The following is an 8,880-nucleotide window of genomic DNA, read 5'->3' on the forward strand; positions in this document are numbered from 1 at the left end:
CTCCTGCTTGGTGGTCTCCACATGCTCCTATTGAAAGCCGCTGCCCTGCTCAGAACGAGAGAAGGTATTGCAGCTGAATGTTTCATTTACTGTTGAATGGTTGAATCCTGTTGCATTGTTACAGTGTATAGCTGAAGTGGAGTGACTCGCTTAAAGCATCCTTCCTGCCTGGTGGTCTCCACACGCTCCTATTGAAAGCCGCTGCCCTGTTTAGAACGAGAGAAGGTATTGCAGCTGAATGTTTTATCTACTGTTGAATGGTTGAATCCTGCTGCATAGTTACAGTGTACAGCTGAAGTGGAGTGACTCGCTTAAAGCATTCCTCCTGCTTGGTGGTCTCCACATGCTCCTATTGAAAGCCGCTGCCCTGCTCAGAACGAGAGAAGGTATTGCAGCTGAATGTTTCATTTACTGTTGAATGGTTGAATCCTGTTGCATTGTTACAGTGTATAGCTGAAGTGGAGTGACTCGCTTAAAGCATCCTTCCTGCCTGGTGGTCTCCACACGCTCCTATTGAAAGCCGCTGCCCTGTTTAGAACGAGAGAAGGTATTGCAGCTGAATGTTTCATCTACTGTTGAATGGTTAAATCCTGTTGCACTGTTACAGTGTACAGTTGAAGTGGAGTGTCTTCCCCGTCTGGCGGTCTTCACACGCCCCATCGAAAGCTTCTGCCCTGTCCAGAAAGAGAGAAGGTATTTCAACTGAATGTTTCATATGCCGTTGAATAGTTAAACTCTGCTACCTGGTTATAGCGCACAGCCGAAGTGGAGTGTCTCGCTCAAAGTGTCCTCCCTGCCTGGTGGTCTTCACACGCCCCATCGAAAGCTTCTGCCCTGTCCAGAAAGAGAGAAGGTATTTCAGCTGAACGTTTCATATGCTGTTGAATAGTTAAATCCTGCTACCTGGTTACAGCGCACAGCCGAAGTGGAGTGTCTCGCTCAAAGTGTCCTCCCCGCCTGGTGGTCTCCACATGCCCCATTGAAGGCCTCCGCCCTGTTCAGAAAGAGAGAAGGTATCACTGTTGAGCGTTTGTATACCGCTGAACCATTGAACCCTGTTGTGTTGTTGCAGTACACAGTCGAAGGGGAGCGTCTCGCTCAAAGTGTTCTTCTGCCTGGTGGCCCTCCATGCCTACGTTGCAAGCCGCTGCCCCCGTTGAGAAGGAAAAGGAATAGCTGTGGCACGTGCCTCGATCGAAGTGTCTTCCTGTTGTCCAAGGTTCCCTCACGTCCCGCTAAAGGCCCCCGTTCTAACTGGTCTGGCATAAAGGACACCTACCGGGATATACTTACCTGTTTCCCCTCCTGGCCCGGTCCGTTCGCCACCTGTGTCCCTGTGCTTCGTCCGAGTCTGAGGCAACCGCTCCCTGGGTACTTACCTCTGGGGCAGCATCCGGGACTTGTTCCACTCCCGCCCATGAGTACGTACCTGGTTCCAGTCTGAATGGGGTCCGTATAGTCACGATTTCCTCTTGAGTCCTGTAAAGAGTACTTACCAGTGATCTACCTAGACGGTGTGAGTTTCCCTCTGATCCCTCTCCAACGAGCTGCAGGGCCGCCACGATCGTTCTCCCCTCTATGGTCCAGGGGGCCATTGAATTCCCTCTGGTGACAAGAAAGAAGATTTTAATTAGGATTTTTCAAATTACTGCTCTTAACTTAATAAAGAAAACGGTTATTCCTTTATTCTCTGGTCTGCCTGGTCCTTGACACGTTCCTCGAGGTGGTACCCGGTTTCTAGGGGTGGGTGCAGTCTGGCTTGGCCCACCCCGACCTGTGACAGTAGCACCACGCTGGCCGAGTCGATTCTGGTTTGCGGACCTGATTCAGCTCCTCGACGGCCCTCCCTTAGAGATCTCGATCAGGAGATACCTTCTGTCTCAGGCTGGGGGCACTATATTTCACCCCCGGCCAGAGATTTGGAAGTTGTGGGTGTGGCCCCTGAGGGGGCACAACTCTTAGAGAGTGGTCTCTCATCCGAGGTTGTGGAGACCATTCTTAGCTCCAGAGCTCCAGCTACGAGGAAACTTTATTTACTCAAATGGAATGTATTTACTTGGTGTCCCCAGCAGCAGTGTGACCCAGTCCACTGTTCTGTTGGGTCAGTACTTGTTTTTACAGGACCGCTTCTCATCAGGTCTATGTCCTTCCACCTTAAAGGTTTACGTGGCGGCTATTGCGGCTTTCCACGCCCCGGTGGGGGTTACATCCCTGGGTAGAGACCCACTCATTACTCATTTTCTTCGTGGCACGTTGACGTTGAGACCTGCAACACGCACTAGGGTGCTGGCCTGGGACCTTGCAATAGTATTAGAAGGCCTTTCTAGGGCTCCATTTGAACCCCTAGACTCAGTCTCAGAGAAGTTTCTCACATTTAAGACTATATTTCTTCGGTAACCCTTTATTTTACAGTCCCCTAATTACTAGGTATTTACCTAGTAAATACATGGTAAGTTATAGTTGTTTATTGGTAATTACCACAGGTAACAAGTATGTAAATGCAGAGAAACTACAAACTAATTACTAGGTATTTACCTGGTAAGCATATGGTAAATTATAGTATTTTAGTGTGTAATTACTTAAGGTGATTAGTATGCAATTACAGAGAAACTACCAGGGAAAAAAACACCACTGTAAAATATCAACTCAACAAAGTACTGTGTACTTGTTACCTGTTTAGGTTGGTAATAACTCCGATTTAATTGTGTACTTCCTCAGAATGTAGGCAGCCAATTTTTAGAAACACCTCCAGTATTACTCATCAATTCAAGTTAGGTTTGTAGTTATCCTAGGGTTATGTTGGTAACAGTCCATGTTTATTTATTACTATCTTGAAATTAAGACGTAGTTTCCAATAAATTACCTTGTCTTACATAGTTGTTGTTCATTGCTACACCCATTTATAGAGGGTTTATCAAATAATTTACCTTACACTTACCTGGTAACTACCCCGCAGGAACAGTTTTTCATAATGTCATGGCACATCTTAAATACTGGGTATGTTCTTGCAGATGTTTTTACAATTTACTCAGTAAGTAAAGTGCAACTGTACTGTAAAATGAAGCCTTGTTTATTTCCATGGTATTACCAGAATTGTACCATATAACTTGATCATTCCCTTTTCCATATAGTCACATTTTTTTACCTCGTATGTCCTGCAACGTTACCAAGGAAAACATGACAATTTACTCAGTAAGTAAAGTGAAACTGTACTGTAAAATGAAAAATGTTTATTTCCAGGTCTGAAGCATCTATGTCAACTAGTCCAGGAAGGGATAAAAGCTAGTTTCGAAGCTAGTGCCGGTTGCACTGGATGTGCTTTTATTCTTTCCTGGTCATGACGTCACCTGCCTGTGACGCTCACGCCCGCCATTGGACTAGTTGACATAGATGCTTCAGACGCAGTCACGCAGGAGGTGTTCCCAAAGCATCATCGACGCATCGTCTCGTTCCCTTCTCGGGGAACTATGGTTACACTCGTAACCGAGACGTTTTATATGATCAGCACATGCTTCACTCTGCATGTGTTTATAGCTCTATGAACTGAACATGACATGATCAAGAGCTCTTCTTCATCAACCAACAAACATGACTTTCAGCATCATCTTCCTCTTGACTCTGGCAGCGTTTAGTTCAGGTTTGAATAATGATTTATGATTGTATTTCCCACCATAAGTGGAGTCCAGACTGAAGATACAGGAGATTATTACTGTCAGAGTTTACACTACATCAACAGTAAATATGTGTTCACACAGTGATAAAAAGTTGTACAAAAATCTGTTTATGAAGAGAATGAGTCAGTGTTTCAATATGATCATCATGTTTTAGTTGTAATATATGATTCCTGTCAATCAAACTGAACAGACTGCATTCAGTCACTTCTGCTGTCTGGACGTGATGCTTTCCATTTGAGACACAGGACCTTTTATAAATTAATTATGTATTAATTATGATTTTTAATAACATTTTCATATATATTTACACCATTGCCTATAAATGTAATGATTATGTAACAATTAGTGTCAGAACGACTGATTCTTGATCTTGATCTTTTTTAGGATATTTTTATATAATAAAGTTTTTAATCCCCTATGAATATAATGATCAGTTTGTCTGCGCTGCTTCACTAAAGCAGAAGTGAAAGTGTTCCAGTCCAGATCATGTAACCAATCAGAGAGTGAGACTGAAAACCCCATTTGCATTGTCAGGGTGGAGTGATTGTGATCCTCTCAGAATAGAGCAGCTCTGTCTCCAGAGACCATGTTCAAACCCCAAGAGCTTTATTTGACATTTACTGCTACATCAACCTTCTGAAAAGCACCTGCATCTTCATCTGTTATTATCATTCTGAATGATGTTGTCAGACACAAAGTGAACTTGTTGAGAAGCTTTATTGAATGTTGCAGCAAACACAGCAGATTGAAAGATCACACACATAGACACACACACACACTCACACTCTCTTTCAGTATTGAGTTGTAAATCACTACAGCTGCAGCACTAGACTCATGTGAATCCTGCCTGACACAGGACACTCAGATACGGCTCATCTTCAGGAGAGAAACATCAGCACTCAGAGCTCTTGTGGAACGAGACCTCATGAGGAGCTCCATCATGTGTTACTCTGCAGACGTACAGCTCTCCCGCTTCCCAGCGTGCTTTGCTGAGGGTCAGGACGCTACTGCGGCTGTAGCGGCCATCCTGCTGGCTCTCTGCGCTGGTCAGAACCCCCTCGGTGACCTCTGACCCGTCCAGTGTCCAGCTCACCAGCGCCCCCTGTGGAGAGTAAGAGCTGAGCAGGCAGAGCAGTGTGGCTGAGTCTCCAGAGATCTGCAGAGAAGAGGGCGGCAGCAGAGACACTGAGGGCTTCACTGTGGGACCAGCTGCAGGAGACAAACACAACACATTCACACACGCACACACACACACACACACACACAACATTTTATTTAAAGCTTTCATACATATTGCATTATAAAAGTATTTTAATGCATTAATTATGCACTGCTATATACATTAAAATGCATGTATAATCTCATCAATAAGTATAACAGCAGTTATAACACATATTATCTATTATCAGGCCGATCTGACTGCTTTAATTCCAGCAATTATTCACTCTGAACATAAATATCTTACATTTTGAGATATTCACCTGAACTGAAAATGTAACTCAATTTCAAACAGAGTTAAAACACAATTGAATCATACAGAATGAACAAAACACTGAATTATAAGCACAACATGAGCAAAAGAGATTCAGTATCATTGACTGAACTACAGAAAGCAGCAACATTTACATTCTGATGTCAAATCTCTTTTTCCATGTATGATTTCTACAATAAAAGATGTACTAAATATGAACTCTGTAGAAATAAATGAAGGAAAAACAAACCTGTAATAAACTGATTAAACTCATAGTGAGACACAGTGTGGAAATATGTTTAGAATTCCTTTTTTGTTGAAAGGAATAATGTTATTCTTATATTAATATCATTGTTTTAGATTAAATAATTATACAAAAAATCAGTAACACTTTATTAAAAGCCTTTATACATATTGCATTATAAAAGTATTTTTAATGCATTAATTATATATTGTTTTGCATGTATAATGTATAATCTCATCAGTAATTGTAACCAAAGTTTTAACACATTATAATATTATCTATTCATTGTTACACCTCCAAAAAAAAAAAAAAAATACACTAAAACTCATGACAAACAACCAATTCTAGATGTAACAAGTAATTTGCAAATAGTATAAAACATTTTAACTTTGGTTACAGTTATTTATGAAAACATATATGACATTATAACATACGCTATTGATACCTTTATAATGCATTATACATAAAGACTTTAAGTAAAGTATCACCACAATATCTAATAATCATTATTATTAATAAATGTTGTTATTTTTTATAAAAAACACTTTCTGAAATCTAAATTGTATTTTTTTATTAGGTGATTAAATAGACAGACTTACCGATCACCAGTTTAGTTCCTCCACCGAAAGTCCACCACAGTGATACAATCTAATGAAACGCTCGTACAAAAACCTCTATTCCACTCGAGTGAACACACACTCCAGCAGAGAGAGAGAAACAACACTTCAACACACTGATATTAGAAGATCCTCAGCTCTTCTCAACACTCACTCATTCAGATTTGACTAAATGCTTTCTGATATAACACTGTTTAAAGAAATATATTTGATGAGCTGTGACCTCTGAGGTGACCTTTGACCTCTTTGATCATGGATGATGTTGTGGAGTTTCTCATAATGATGCTTCTGTTCTTCATATGCAGATCAATCATCATGATTCACAGAAAAACCTGCAGCTTCAAATAAATTAATCAATAATTCTGAACATTTCAGATGCACATTGTTTAATATATAATGACCTGATTATGAGTCCTGATGAACTTCATGCATGTGGAAAATGTGGGAAAAATAGACATCATGAAAATATTTCCCAGAGAGCAACATGTCAACATTGATTCAACTTTATGACTCTAAATATAGTAAAACTGATTTATTTAGTTCTTGATTTCTCATTGTTAACATGCTTGTAAAGGTGTAGCACAGAACTGTACTCAGAGAAACTGCTGCGTATGACATATGTTTAAAATGATCTACATTCATGATTCTCCAGACAAAACCTAGTGTCTTATCAGCCTGACAAACATAAACACAAATATTTCACAATTAATAAATATGTGCAATTAATCACTAAATGGTTCAATAACATTATTCAGTAAGTAAAATCTTCTATGTAGATTTTATGAGTTTGTTCTCAGCACAAGCTGTTGTAAATCCTGCCCACTTCTTTGCATTGTCAGCACATGCTTCAGTGCTCTGAGAGTGTTTATAGTGCTGTGAGTTTAACACTTCATGACTGAGAGCAGAACACACTCTTCATCATCACACAAGACTAAACTACAGCAATGAACACAATCAACATCTTCATCTGGATATTGCTCTGTATATCAGGTATACAATAAGACACTGACATGCTTATAACTACATAAATAAAGTTGGTTCATATTTTATAAATATTGAACATCTATTTCTATTTCATTGTTTTTATATTGTCTTTATGCATTTCTCTTCCAGGCTCCAGTGGACATATCACAATAACTCAAACTCCTGTAGTTCATACAGTTTCATCAGGAGAGAATGTTGTGATGAGATGCACCGCCAGCACACCTTTACCAACCTGTACTCCACCCTGTATGTCCTGGTACTCACAGAAACCTGGAGAAGCTCCTAAACTCCTGATTTATAGAGTGAACAGCCTCCAGTCAGGAACTCCATCTAGATTCAGTGGCAGTGGATCCAGAACTGATTTTACTCTGACCATCAGTGGAGTCCAGACTGAAGATACAGGAGATTATTACTGTCAGAGTGCATATCATAATGGTTTTAGCTATGTGTTCACACAGTGATAAAGAGTCGTACAAAAACCTCTGTCAGTCAGACGTCACAGTGACTGCACTGATTCAGCTGAGAGAAACTGCAGCTGCTGATGGAGGATCACAAACTACACAATATCAATGTTTAGTTCAAAGTTTCTAAAGACTTAAAAAAATAATGAATTCATTGAGTAAATATACATTTATCGGTAGTAATATATTTGATATGAAATAAGAGTTAGAGCTGATATTGATTATGGCACTGGGATGTTTTATTGTCAGTGTTTCAGATCACAGTATGAGAGCGATGCGGAGTGAAGCAGAAACACCAGCTGTTTTTAATGTGTTTTCTCACTCCAGGATTGATCTCAGTGGTTTCTTTCATCAGTGGTCGAGGAAATAATATACACACTAACTAATCAGATTTGGTCTGAAAGGAAAGTTAGAAAGTTGTTGCTTATAGAACTGTTATATAAAGTAATATCACATTCACAGTCGTGCTGCTCTTCATGTCTATGGTAGAATCACAGGCGTGCTGATATTCAGTATAACGGCACTCTTGATCATGTGACACTGCTTAAATGTGGCAGGAGGAAAGAAAAAAATAGCACAACACCTTCACACATTTAAAGACAACTTCAGCAAGGGCATTTAACTGTAATAGAAATATGGGAGGCTATTTGATAAAAAATAAAATAAAAATGCTACCAAGCATTGTTTAACCCTCTGGAGTCTGAGCGGTTTTCTGGGCCCTGGAGGTGTTCTGACATGCTCTGACATTTGTGCTTTTTTCAGTTATTTATAAACATGTTAATGGCAAAGGTGTAAATTCACTCTATATAGCACAAACAGAGCTACCATGATATGTGAGCAACAAGAATGTAGATGTTTGTATTTTTAAGAGAATAATGTTTATGCGTGGTTATTGAAAAAAATAAAAATGAAAGTTGCTGAAATAAGACCACAAAACTCATAATAAATATGTGTCAATAAGACTTTTGACTAATAGATGTTGTTGCTTCGACTCCTGGCTTCAAAATTATGTGAAAATAGTCTTGCTTTATCGTTCACATAAAACAATACATTGATTTAAATTGATGTAAAACAGGTTTTGCTTGGAAAGCCAATATGCAAGGGGGGCGTGAACGAGGAGTGGTTTACACCTTAGATTACAATGTCCCACCCACTCTGCATAATGACTCTGCATAATGAGCCATTCATTCAGATGTGACACTGACTGAGCCACAATGCAAGGACAAAAGATATATTTAGAAGAAGACTTATAGGCCTATTGACCATTTAAGATTTCGCTTACATCTATCTTGTAAATATGTTTTGCTATTTTATTAAAAAGGTTACAATTACAACAATATTTCAAGTGTACTCTTTCTTTGTAAAAAAAAAAAGAAAGATTATAGGCCTACATTGTATCTATGTATTCATTAGTTTGAATATAGCCAAC

At 39.6% G+C, this 8,880-nt stretch overlaps 1 long non-coding RNA gene across 1 annotated transcript; it reads right to left on the reverse strand.

Moving 5' to 3' along the window:
* Positions 1-4,372: 4,372 nt before the first annotated feature.
* On the reverse strand, positions 4,373-6,417 carry LOC311071497. The gene is made up of 2 exons (XR_014603871.1): positions 5,989-6,417; positions 4,373-4,883 (listed from the first exon to the last, which is right to left on the reverse strand). It is a non-coding gene; the product is annotated as an uncharacterized lncRNA (long non-coding RNA).
* Positions 6,418-8,880: the final 2,463 nt, after the last annotated feature.

Source organism: Abramis brama (genome assembly GCF_963993115.1).
Source record: "Abramis brama genome assembly, chromosome: 20".
Classification (NCBI taxonomy): Eukaryota; Metazoa; Chordata; class Actinopteri; order Cypriniformes; family Leuciscidae; genus Abramis; species Abramis brama.